An 11,275-nucleotide genomic window follows, 5' to 3' on the forward strand; every position below is an offset into this window, starting at 1 on the left:
AAAGGGGTCAAAATCAAAAGTAACAGTCAGTATCTGGTGTGGCCACCAGCTGCATTAAGTACTGCAGTGCATCTCCTCCTCATGGACTGCACCAGATTTGACAGTTCTTGCTGTGAGATGTTACCCCAATCTTCCACCAAGGCACCTGCAAGAGACGGTGGGTTTGTGCCCATAGGCGACGTTGTTGCCGGTGATGTCTGGTGAGGACCTGCCTTACAACAGGCCTACAAGCCCTCAGTCCAGCCTCTCTCAGCCTATTGCGGACAGTCTGAGCACTGATGGAGGGATTATGCGTTTCTGGTGTAACTCGGGCAGTTGTTGTTGCCATCCTGTACCTGTCCTGCAGGTGTGATGTTCGGATGTACCGATCCTGTGCAGGTGTTGTTACACGTGGTCTGCCACTGCGAGGACGATCAGCTGTCCATCCTGTCTCCCTGTAGCGCTGTCTTAGGCGTCTCACAGTACGGACATTGCAATTTATTGCCCTGGCCACATCTGCAGTCCTCATACCTCCTTGCTGCATGCCTAAGGCACGTTCACGCAGATGAGCAGGGACCATGGGAATCTTTCTTTTGGTGTTTTTCAGAGTCAGTAGAAAGGCCTCTTTCGTGTCCCAAGTTTTTCATAACTGTGACCTTAATTGCCTACAGTATGTAAGCTGTTAGTGTCTTAATGACCGTTCCACAGGTGCATGTTCATTCATTGTTTATGGTTCATTGAACAAGCATGGGAAACAGTGTTTAAACCCTTTTCAATGAAGATCTGTGAAGTTATTTCAATTTTTACAAATTATCTTTGAAGAACAAGGTCCTGAAAAAGGGACGTTTCTTTTTTTGCTGAGTTTACATGGCAATCTCTCATGGCTCAAAGTGGAGGAGATATTGACTTCATCACTACTTGATTTTGTAAGAGGTGTTGACAAGCTGAATGCAGAAAGCTGTCTGTTTAAACTACTAGCACACAGCACAGACACCCATGCATATCCTTCAAGACATGCCATCAAAGGTCTCTTCACAATCCCCAAGTCCAGAACAGACTATGGGAGGCGCACAGTACTACATAGAGCCATGACTACATGGAACTCTATTCCATCTCAGGTAACTGATGCAAGCAGTAGAATCAGATTTTAAAAAACACACCTAATGGAACAGCGAAGAGACACACAGGTACAGACACACACGGGTGCTAGCACACACACACACTACACACACGTACATTGTGGTATTGTTGTATAGTGGTATCATAGATTTTGTGTTGTGGATATGCGTTGGTGTGACAGTGTTATATGATGTAATGTTTTATATTTTTATTTTATCCGTAATATAAGTGTCTTAATGTGTTTGGACCCCAGGAAGAGTAGCTGCTGCCTTTGCAATGGCAAATGGGGATCCCTAATAAAATACTAAATACAAATACCTTGATACAATCCTGGTTTCACGACACAGTGGAAACCACAGCGGTAACAATAGGCCATTACAATGATTTCAGACAATCCTGAAGTGATGACTCATTAAATGATGTGACTCAAATGATCAGACTGTTCCCTCTGTGTTTCTACTACCACAGCATGCCAGCAGATGTCAGGGTAGGTGGAGAATTCAGCACAGATTAACTCAAAAATGCCCCTTTTGCTACAGGGTGAAGTTTCTCTTGTAAACAAACACACTGCCTGCATCTCAGAACAGGAATCAAGGAACACTTATAGTCCATTTTTAATGCAGGATTTTATAGATCCGGGGTGAAGTTTCCCTTAGGTAAAGATCTAGGATTAGCTCCCCCTCAATCATTAGTGGGGAAAATGCAAAACTGACCCAAGATCAGCATCTAGAGGCAACTTCACCCTACTTAGGTAGAAATAAGCCCACTTTTGGTGAACATTGTGGTTTGTGTAGCTTTATCATATTGAGATAAGAGTACCACTGAAGTTACAAAATACAAATTAACATAGCTGGGCGGCCTATGGGCAATGTTCCCGCTGAACTGCACACGTGCACGGCCTCGCACCTCCTCCAGGACTGCGACGCAGAAGAAATGTCAGGCAGCACAGAGATGCAAGAGATTGAACTTCACCTAGTTCGCCCCATTAGTTTGTACTGTATATATCAAAGTTTTTTCTGTGATCAAATCAACATTATATCACAGAGCCGCGAGTGGTATTATTTGCTAGTTAGCGAGTAATTAGCCCAGTTATAGATAAGAATAGTTCAGCAATGCGGAGTTACTGCTTCTTACAAGAACACAAAACATGTAGGCTACATTTCAATCTGTCTTTGAAATGCCATTTGGGTAAAAAGCTTAAGTCCTAATTAAAATTGCAGTGTTGAATATGCAAATAAGCCAACAGGCAAAGGGGTAGCCTACATTGTATAATTCGCTGTATGGAAGTAATAATACATTTTATTTTGTAAAGTGGTTTCTTGCATCATACAACACAATGTAATTTACAGTCCATGGTTTTGCAGACCAAGTAAAAAATCATTCATTAGTGTCAAGCCCTTAATGAAAAAACATTTTAAAAAGTCTCATGCAATGTAGCCTGCATTGAACACCACATATAAGCTATATCACAGAAATCAAAAGCTATTTCCATGTGAAAAAAATATGGGATTTGCTCCATTGGATTTGTTGGTAAGCCTACATTACGCTTGAATAGCCACAATAGCCAATTGGCTACTGTGTAAAACTGTAAGGAAACAGCCTCAGTGTTCACTGTTAACACGCCGGAAGTTGAAAAAAATTCTCAAAACGTTCAACTTTCCGCTCACAAGACCTAAAATTTGCTTAGTGCCCCAAATACGTAGAGGGAACGTTACCTATGGGCCCTGATCAAAAGTAGTGCACTACATAGGGGAATAGGGGATCAATGATCTGATTGCCTTATCTGTCCTAAAGAGTGCCTTGTCTCAGCCAGAACGCCCCATAGGGCAGGAGCTAACTGTTTCTATAGTGTGAGGCAGCTTGATGTACTGTAGAAGACAAGTACACCCCCCTGGACAGGACACTAGTCTATTGCTGGGACAAATAAGCATCTCTTACCTTTACTCCCAGTGTAGAGCCAAAGTTTGACAGTGGAGTCAGAAGCTGTGGAGGCGATGAGTAGCTTATTGTTGTCCAGGTGGATGGCATCCACAGCACACACTGGCCCAGTGTGTCCAACACACTTTACACACTGGTTAAATCAAATCAAATGTATTTATATAGCCCTTCTTACATCAGCTGATATCTCAAAGTGCTGTACAGAAACCCAGCCTAAAACCCCAAAAAGCAAGCAATGCAGGTGTAGAAGCACGGTGGCTAGGAAAAACTCCCTAGAAAGGCCAAAACCTAGGAAGAAACCTAGAGAGGAACCAGGCTATGAGGGGTGGCCAGTCCTCTTCTGGCTGTGCCGGGTGGAGATTATAACAGCACATGGCCTAGATGTTCAAATGTTCATAAATAACCAGCATTGTCAAATAATAATAATTATAGTAGTTGTCGAGGGTGCAACAAGTCAGTAACACAAGAGTAAGTGTCAGTTGGCTTTTTCATAGCCGATCTTTGAGAGTATCTCTACCGCTCCTGCTGTCTCTAGAGAGTTGAAAACAGCAGGTCTGGGACAGGTAGCAGAGAGCACAAACAACAAATATGCATCTCAGAAAGTATTCAGACACCTTGATTTTTTCACATTTTGTTACGTTACAGTCTTGTTCAAAAATTTATTAAATTCAAAAAATGTCCTCATTAATCTACACACAATACCCATAACAACAAACGAAAAGAGATTTTTATAAATGTTTGCTAATTTATTACAAATAAAAAACAGAAATACCTTATTTGCTTAAGTATTCAGACCCTTTGCTATGAGACTTGAAATTGTAGCTCAGGTGCATTCTGTTTCCATTGATCATCCTTGAGATGTTTCTACAACTTAATTGGAGTCCAACTGTGGTAAATTCAATTGATTGGACATGATTTGGAAAGGCATACACCTGTCTATATAAGGAACCACAGTTGACAGTGCATGTCAGAGCAAAAACCAAGCCATGAGGTGGATGGAATTGTCTGTAGAGCGCAGAGACAGGATTGTGTCGAGGCACAGATCTGGGGAAAAGAACCAAAACATTTCTGCAGAATTGAAGGTCCAAGAACACAGTGGCTTCCATCATTCTTAAATGTAATAAGTTTGGAACCACCAAGACTCTTCCTAGAGCTGGATGCCCGGCAAAACTAAGCAATCGGGGGAGAAGGGCCTTGGTCAGGGAGGTGACCAAGCACCCGATGGTCACTCTGACCGAGCTCCAGAGTTCCTCTGTGGAGATGGGAGAACCTTCCAGAAGGACAACTATCTCTGCAGTACTCCACCAATCAGGCCTTTATGGTAGAGCGACCAGATGGAAGCCACTCCTCAGTAAAAGGCACATGACTGGTCTGATGAAAAAGTAAAAGGACTCTCTGGTCTGATGAAACCAAGATGGAACTCTTTGGCCTGAATGCCAAGTGTCACATCTTGAGGAAACCTGTCACCATCCCTACAGTGAAGCATGGTGGTGGCAGCATCATGCTGTGGGGATGTTTTTCAGAGGTAGGGACTGGGAGACTAGTAAGAATCGAGGGAAAGATGAATGGAGCCAAGTACAGAGATCCTTGATGAAAACCTGCTCCAGAGTGCTCAGGACCTCAGACTGGGGAGAAGGTTCACCTTCCAACAGGACAACAACTCTAAGCACACAGCCAAGACAACGCAGGATAGGCTTCGTGACAAGTCTCTGAACGTCCTTGAGTGGCCCAGCAAGAGGCCAGACTTGAACCCGATCGAACATCTCTGGAGAGACCTGAAAGAAGCTGTGCAGCAACGCTCTCCATCCATCCTGACAGAGCTTGAGAGGATCTGCAGAGAAGAATGGGAGAAACTTCTTAAATACAGGTGTGCAAAGCTAGTAGCGTCACACCCAAGAAGACTCGAGGCTGTAATCGCTGCCAAAGGTGCTTCAACAAAGTACTGAGTAAAGGGTCTGAATACTTATGTAAATGGCATCAGTTTTTATTTTTTATGAAGTTGCTAAAAAAAATAAACCTGTTTTTGCTTTGTCATTATGGGGTATTGTGTGTAGATTGATGAAGTGCCAGTCGGATGAGACCAATTCCTGCTTCTAGTAGTGTTAACACACCTTCCCATCTAGGGCCTCCCACACAATCAGTCAGCCTGTCAGACCCTCCTGACACCAGGTGAGTTTCTGTACTATCATCAGGGAGGAAGAAAACCAACTGTCAGAAACAGTCTATCAAAGCATTGGATGAAACATATCAATATATATTATCAGCATATCAAAGCATTGGATGAAGCATGCAGGTAGCTACTCACCACAGTCCTCTCTGTGGACCCACTGGACTGTGTTCACCCTCCCAGTATGTCCATTCAGGACAGCAACAACACCTTTCTCCTGTAAAGCTGACTCACAGCAAATATGCCTTATACCCAAGGACTACTAGCAGCTGTCAACATTGACAAGGCTGATGATGTAGTGACACGAGTACATTTAAATTGCGAAATATATATATTACCTTTGGGTCATAGAGAGCGGCGTAATTACATGTTCTATTTGCAATGATCCCACCACGACCCCATGTAAGAACATTTTGGGTTCGATTAGCACAACATGCGACATGGCATGATTCTATTATGAGCGCTGCCATTCTGAATTCTACCCGGCGGCAGAGTTACCGTAAATACGGGTATACCTGGCAAATAATTCTACAAACATTCCGAACACAGCGCTTAATGGGTAAAATGAAGTTAAACACACTCTGGAAAACTGTATATTTTCTTTCACAAGAATGCCGTTTAAGGGGACAGTTGCTTGAATTTTATTGGTGGCATTGTTACCTTTACAATAAAACATTACACACGTTTCATCGTAGCCTACATGAGCTCGAACAATCTCTAAACTCTTCTGATTGCGTTACTGGGTAGAATCCACTAGGTGGTGCAATAGACTCATTGTGGGCCTTGCAGAGAAAAAGCCCCAGTTGTAATATTTGACATACAGTACTTCTTATTAATGGGACTTGCGAAGCAAACGTCTTTGAAATACTTATAAAGCTAAGTCTTCAACATACTCAGAGGCGACCCATCATTCAGGGCCTGTTTTGGGGCCTCACCTGTTCAGCAAAAAAAAAAAGTTTTGCATGTTATTTTGGCATTAATACTTGTCACATATCAGTTTGCAAACAATGTAAAAATAATAATAATTGAGTTAATGAAGACGTATACAAACATGGTCTTGAGTAAGGCAGCTCCAAAATGCGGAAAATACAGAGCGTAGGGGTTGGTAATGTTTTCTATTTGTGCCGTGAATGGCTCAGTGTTCTGTCACTCATGGGGACACTACGTCACCTCAAAATCTACAGGGAGAGCTCGAAAGTTTAAGCCCCTTGGGTGCTGCAATAGCCTTGTTTATCAAAAGTGTTGGAAAATCTTGTCAATAATCGACTGACTGGCTTTCTAGATGTTTATAGTATTCTCTCTCGTATGCAATCTAGTTTCCGATCAGGTTATAGATGTGTCACTGCAACCTTAAAGATCCTCAATGATGTCACCATTGCCCTTGATTCTAAGCAATGTTGTGCTGCTATTTTTATTGACTTGACCAAAGCTTTTGATATGGTAGACCATTCCATTCTTGTGGACCGGCTAAGGAGTATTGGTGTCTCTGAGGAGTCTTTGGCCTGGTTTGCTAACTACCTCTCTCAAAGAGTGCAGTGTAAAAAGTCCGAAAATCTGCTGTCTCAGCAGTAGTACCCCAAGGCTTGATCCTAGGCCCCACGATCTTCTCAATTTACATCAACAACATAGCTCAGGCAGTAGGAAGCTCTCTCATCCATTTATATGCAGATGATACAGTCTTATACTCAGCTGGCCCTTCCCTGGATTTTGTGTTAAATGCTCTACAACAAAGCTTTTTTAGAGTCCAACAAGCTTTCTCTACCCTTAACCTTGTTCTGACACCTCCAAAACAAAGGTCATGTGGTTTGATAAGAAAAATGCCCCTCTCCCGACAGGTGAGGGTGTAGAGCTTGAGGTAGTCACCTCATACAAGTACTTGGGAGTATGGCTAGAAGGTACACCGCCCTTCTCTCAGCACATATCAAAGCTGCAGGCTAAAGTTAAATCTAGACTTGGTTTCCTCTATCGTAATTGCTCCACTTTCACCCCAGCTGCCAAACTAACCCTGATTCAGATGACCATCCTACCCATGCTAGATTACGGAGACATCATTTATAGATCGGCAGGTAAGGTGGCTCTCGAGCGGCTAGATGTTCTTTACCATTCGGCCATCAGATTTGGACACATCACTGCATTCTATACTCCTCTGTAAACTGGTCATCTCTGTATACCCGTCGCAAGACCCACTGGTTGATGCTTATTTATAAAACCCTCTTAGGCCTCACTCCCCCCTATCTGAGATATCTATTGTAGCCCTCATCCTCCACATACAACACCCGTTCTGCCAGTTACATTCTGTTAAAGGTCCCCAAAGCACACACATCCCTGGGTCGCTCCCCTTTTCAGTTCGCTGCAGCTAGTGACTGGAACGAGCTGCAACAAACACTCAAATTGGACAGTTTAATCTCAATCTCTTCATTCAAAGACTCCATCATGGACACTCTTACTGACAGTTGTGGCTGCTTTGAGTGATGTATTGTTGTCTCTACCTTCTTGCCCTTTGTGCTGTTGTCTGTGCCCAATAATGTTTGTACTGTCTTTTGTGCTGCTACCATGTTGTGTTGCTACCATGTTGTTGTCCTGTTGTGTTGCTACCATGCTGTGTTGTCATGTGTTGCTGCCTTGCTATGTTGTTGTCTTATGTCTCTCTTTATGTAGTGTTGTGTTGTCTCTCTTTTCGTGATGAGTGTTCTGTCCTATACTTATATTTTATTTATTTATCTTAATCCCAGCCCCCGTCCCCGCAGGAGACGTTTTTGCTTTTTGGTAGGCCGTCATTGTAAATAAGAATTTGTTCTTAACTGACTTGCTTAGTTAAATAAAGGTTAAATAAATACATAAATAAATAAAGTAAAAAAGAAGGCAAAAGGTCATTGGCCACAGATAAAATGATGTCAAATCCCGCTATATTTTCCGTAGCTTTGATTGGACTGATGTCAACATCATACTTTCGAAATCTTAGCTAGCAAGCTAGACAAGCAGTCATCATCATGAATCAAGTCAACAATCTACTGGCAAATCATTTTCAATCCTTGTCATATGAAGAGAAATTCTAGATAAATGGTATCGGTGCTCATCAGCCATTGGACATGAACATACTTCTTCTTATTATTATTATTCTTTAGCATGCTACTCCTCCTACACCGTTTAAGATAGATACGGCGTTCAAACTTCAAAACGTGCAGAATTGTATACAACTTTTTGATATCATCTATACTTTTAAAATAGTACACTTTTTGTCATTTTTTGTCCAACTTCCATTTACTGTAAATGCATTAATACAACTTTTGACACAAATCAGCTACTTTGACCACTTTGCAACAACTTAGACAAAAGGTTGGTGTTTACATCTTCGTCTACTTCTCTGCTACTCAAATCTGACATTTGAACAAAAAATAATACTAACCCAACAAGTTAGACAAAAATATACAGGGTATGAAATCTTCATCTACTTCTCTGCTTTTAAAATCCGAAAACGGATTAGGAATAGTGTCTACCAATCTGTAGATGTTTTAGTAACCCATCAACTGCTCTCTTTCTAGCTGCAGTAAGTCATGTCAGAAGCTAGCAGATTCATTATTTAACAACAGCTGCAAATAAAAATAAAAAACACATCACGTTTTGAAGTTCACTTTCCTTTATTTGTCTAACAACATTATCATAAATCTAGCAAATACGTTTTGTGGGTCAGAGTGAAGTATTTCGGTCAGGCCAGGTAGGTAGGTCCGGCCGGCCATATAGGGAGGTCCAGTCGGCCAGATAGCTAGGTCCGGCTACCTATCTTGCCGGCCGGCCAGACCTACCTATCTGGACTGCCGGACCTACCTGTCTGGTCGGCCAAATAGGTAGCTAGGTCTGGCCGGCCAGATAACTAGGTCTGGCCAACCAGCCAGATAGCTTAGTCCGGCCGGCTAGATGGAAAGGTCTGGCCCCCGGCCTGATAGCTTGCAGATAGCTAGGTCTGTCGGGCTGACCGGCCAGAGAGGTAGGTCCAGCCAGCCAGATAGATATCCCCAAGACAGAACAGCAACCTCCGGTAAGACCAAGGGGGGTGGTTTGTGTCTCCTTGTCAACCACAGCTGGTGCACAATCTCTAATATGAAGTAAGTCTTTAGGTTTTGGTCACCTGAGATAGAGTACCTTATGATAAGTTGTAGACCACACTATTTACATTTTAGTCATTTAGCAGACACTCTTATCCAGAGCGACTTACAGTAGTGAATGCATACATTTCATTTCATACATTTTTTTTCTCCCTGTGCTGGCCCCCCGTGGGAATCAAACCCACAACCCTGGCATTGCAAACACCATGCTCTACCAACTGAGCTACAGGGAAGGCTAGATAGTTTACCAAGATAGTTTTTATCTATATTCGTCGTAGCTGTCTATTTACCACCACAAACCGATGCAGGCACTAAGACCGCACTCAACAAGCTGTATAAGGCCATAAGAAAACAAGAAAACGCTCATCCAGACGCAGCGCCGGAAAACTTTAACCTGTTTGGGATAGGGGGCAGTATTTTCACGGCCGGATAAAAAACGTACCAGATTTAATCTGGTTACTACTCCTGCCCAGAAACTAGAATATGCATATAATTAGTAGATTTGGATGGAAAACACTCTAAAGTTTCTAAAACTGTTTGAATGGTGTCTGTGAGTATAACAGAACTCATATGGCAGGCAAAAACCTGAGAAGATTCTATACAGGAAGTGCCCTGTCTGACAATTTGTTCTCCTTCTAGGGCATCTCTATCAAAAATACAGCATCTCTGCTGTAACGTGACATTTTCTAAGGCTTCATTGGCTCTAGGAAGGCGCCAGAAAGTGGAATGAGAGCTCTCCAGTCTCTGGGCAAAAAACAGCAGGGGTTTTTGTGAGTGGTCCTTCTGGGAACAATGACACTGAGGCGCGCGTGCATGAGACGACTCCATTTTTTTCTTTCAGTGTTTGAACGAATACATCGTCGACCGGTTGGAATATTATCGCTATTTTATGAGAAAAATAGCATAAAAATGTATTTTAAACAGCGTTTGACATGCTTCGAAGTACGGTAATGGAATATTTTGAATTTTTGGGTCACGAAATGCGCCGGCGCGTCACCTTTCAGATAGTGACTTGAACGCACGAACAAAACGGAGCTATTTGGATATAACTATGGATTATTTCGAACCAAAACAACATTTGTTGTTGAAGTAGAAGTCCTGGGAGTGCATTCTGACAAAGAACAGCAAAGGTAATCCAATTTTTCTTATAGTAAATCTGAGTTTGGTGAGGGCCAAACTTGGTGGGTGTCAAATTAGCTAGCCGTGATTGCCGGGCTATCTACTCAGAATATTGCAAAATGTGCTTTCACCGAAAAGCTATTTTAAAATCTGACACCGCGATTGCATAAAGGAGTTTTGTATCTATAATTCTTAAAATAATTGTTATGTATTTTGTGAACGTTAATCGTGAGTAATTTAGTAAATTCACCGGACGTTTTCGGTGGGTATGCTAGTTCTGAACAAAACATGCTAATGTAAAAAGCTGTTTTTTGATATAAATATGAACTTGATTGAACAAAACATGCATGTATTGTATAACATAATGTCCTAGGAGTGTCATCTGATGAAGATCATCAAAGGTTAGTGCTGCATTTAGCTGTGGTTTTGGTTTTTGTGACATATATGCTAGCTTGAAAAATGGCTGTGTGATTATTTCTGGCTGGGCACTCTCCTGACATAATCTAATGTTTTGCTCTAAGCCTTTTTGAAATCGGACAGTGTGGTTGGATTAACGAGAGTCTTATCTTTCAAATGGTGTAAAATAGTCATATGTTTGAGAAATTGAAATGATAGCATTTTTAAGGTTTTTCGTATTTCTCGCCAGGCGCTACCATTGGATATTGGTGAGGCGGTCCGCTAGCGGAACGTCTGTCCATAATTAATCCGTTTTACCTCATTTCTACCAGCATGTCACATGTACAACAAGAGGAAATAAAATCGAGACCACCTTTACTCCACAAATAGAGACGAATACAAAGCTCTCCCTCGCTCTCCATTTGGCAAATCTGTCAATTACTCTATCCTCCTG

General features: G+C 42.1%; 1 long non-coding RNA gene across 1 annotated transcript in view; it reads right to left on the reverse strand.

The window, feature by feature from the left end:
- The window catches only part of LOC115175548 (uncharacterized), a 41,816-nt gene extending 36,145 nt beyond the window's left edge, over window positions 1-5,671 (reverse strand). Inside the window, exons 1-3 of the long non-coding RNA XR_003872058.1 lie at window positions 5,342-5,671; window positions 5,148-5,218; window positions 3,037-3,169 (exon numbers count right to left, since the gene is read on the reverse strand). This is a non-coding gene — a long non-coding RNA (uncharacterized LOC115175548). The remainder of the gene's footprint in view (window positions 1-3,036; window positions 3,170-5,147; window positions 5,219-5,341) is intronic.
- Window positions 5,672-11,275: the final 5,604 nt, after the last annotated feature.

Source organism: Salmo trutta, chromosome 36 (assembly GCF_901001165.1).
Source record: "Salmo trutta chromosome 36, fSalTru1.1, whole genome shotgun sequence".
NCBI classification, from domain to species: domain Eukaryota; kingdom Metazoa; phylum Chordata; class Actinopteri; order Salmoniformes; family Salmonidae; genus Salmo; species Salmo trutta.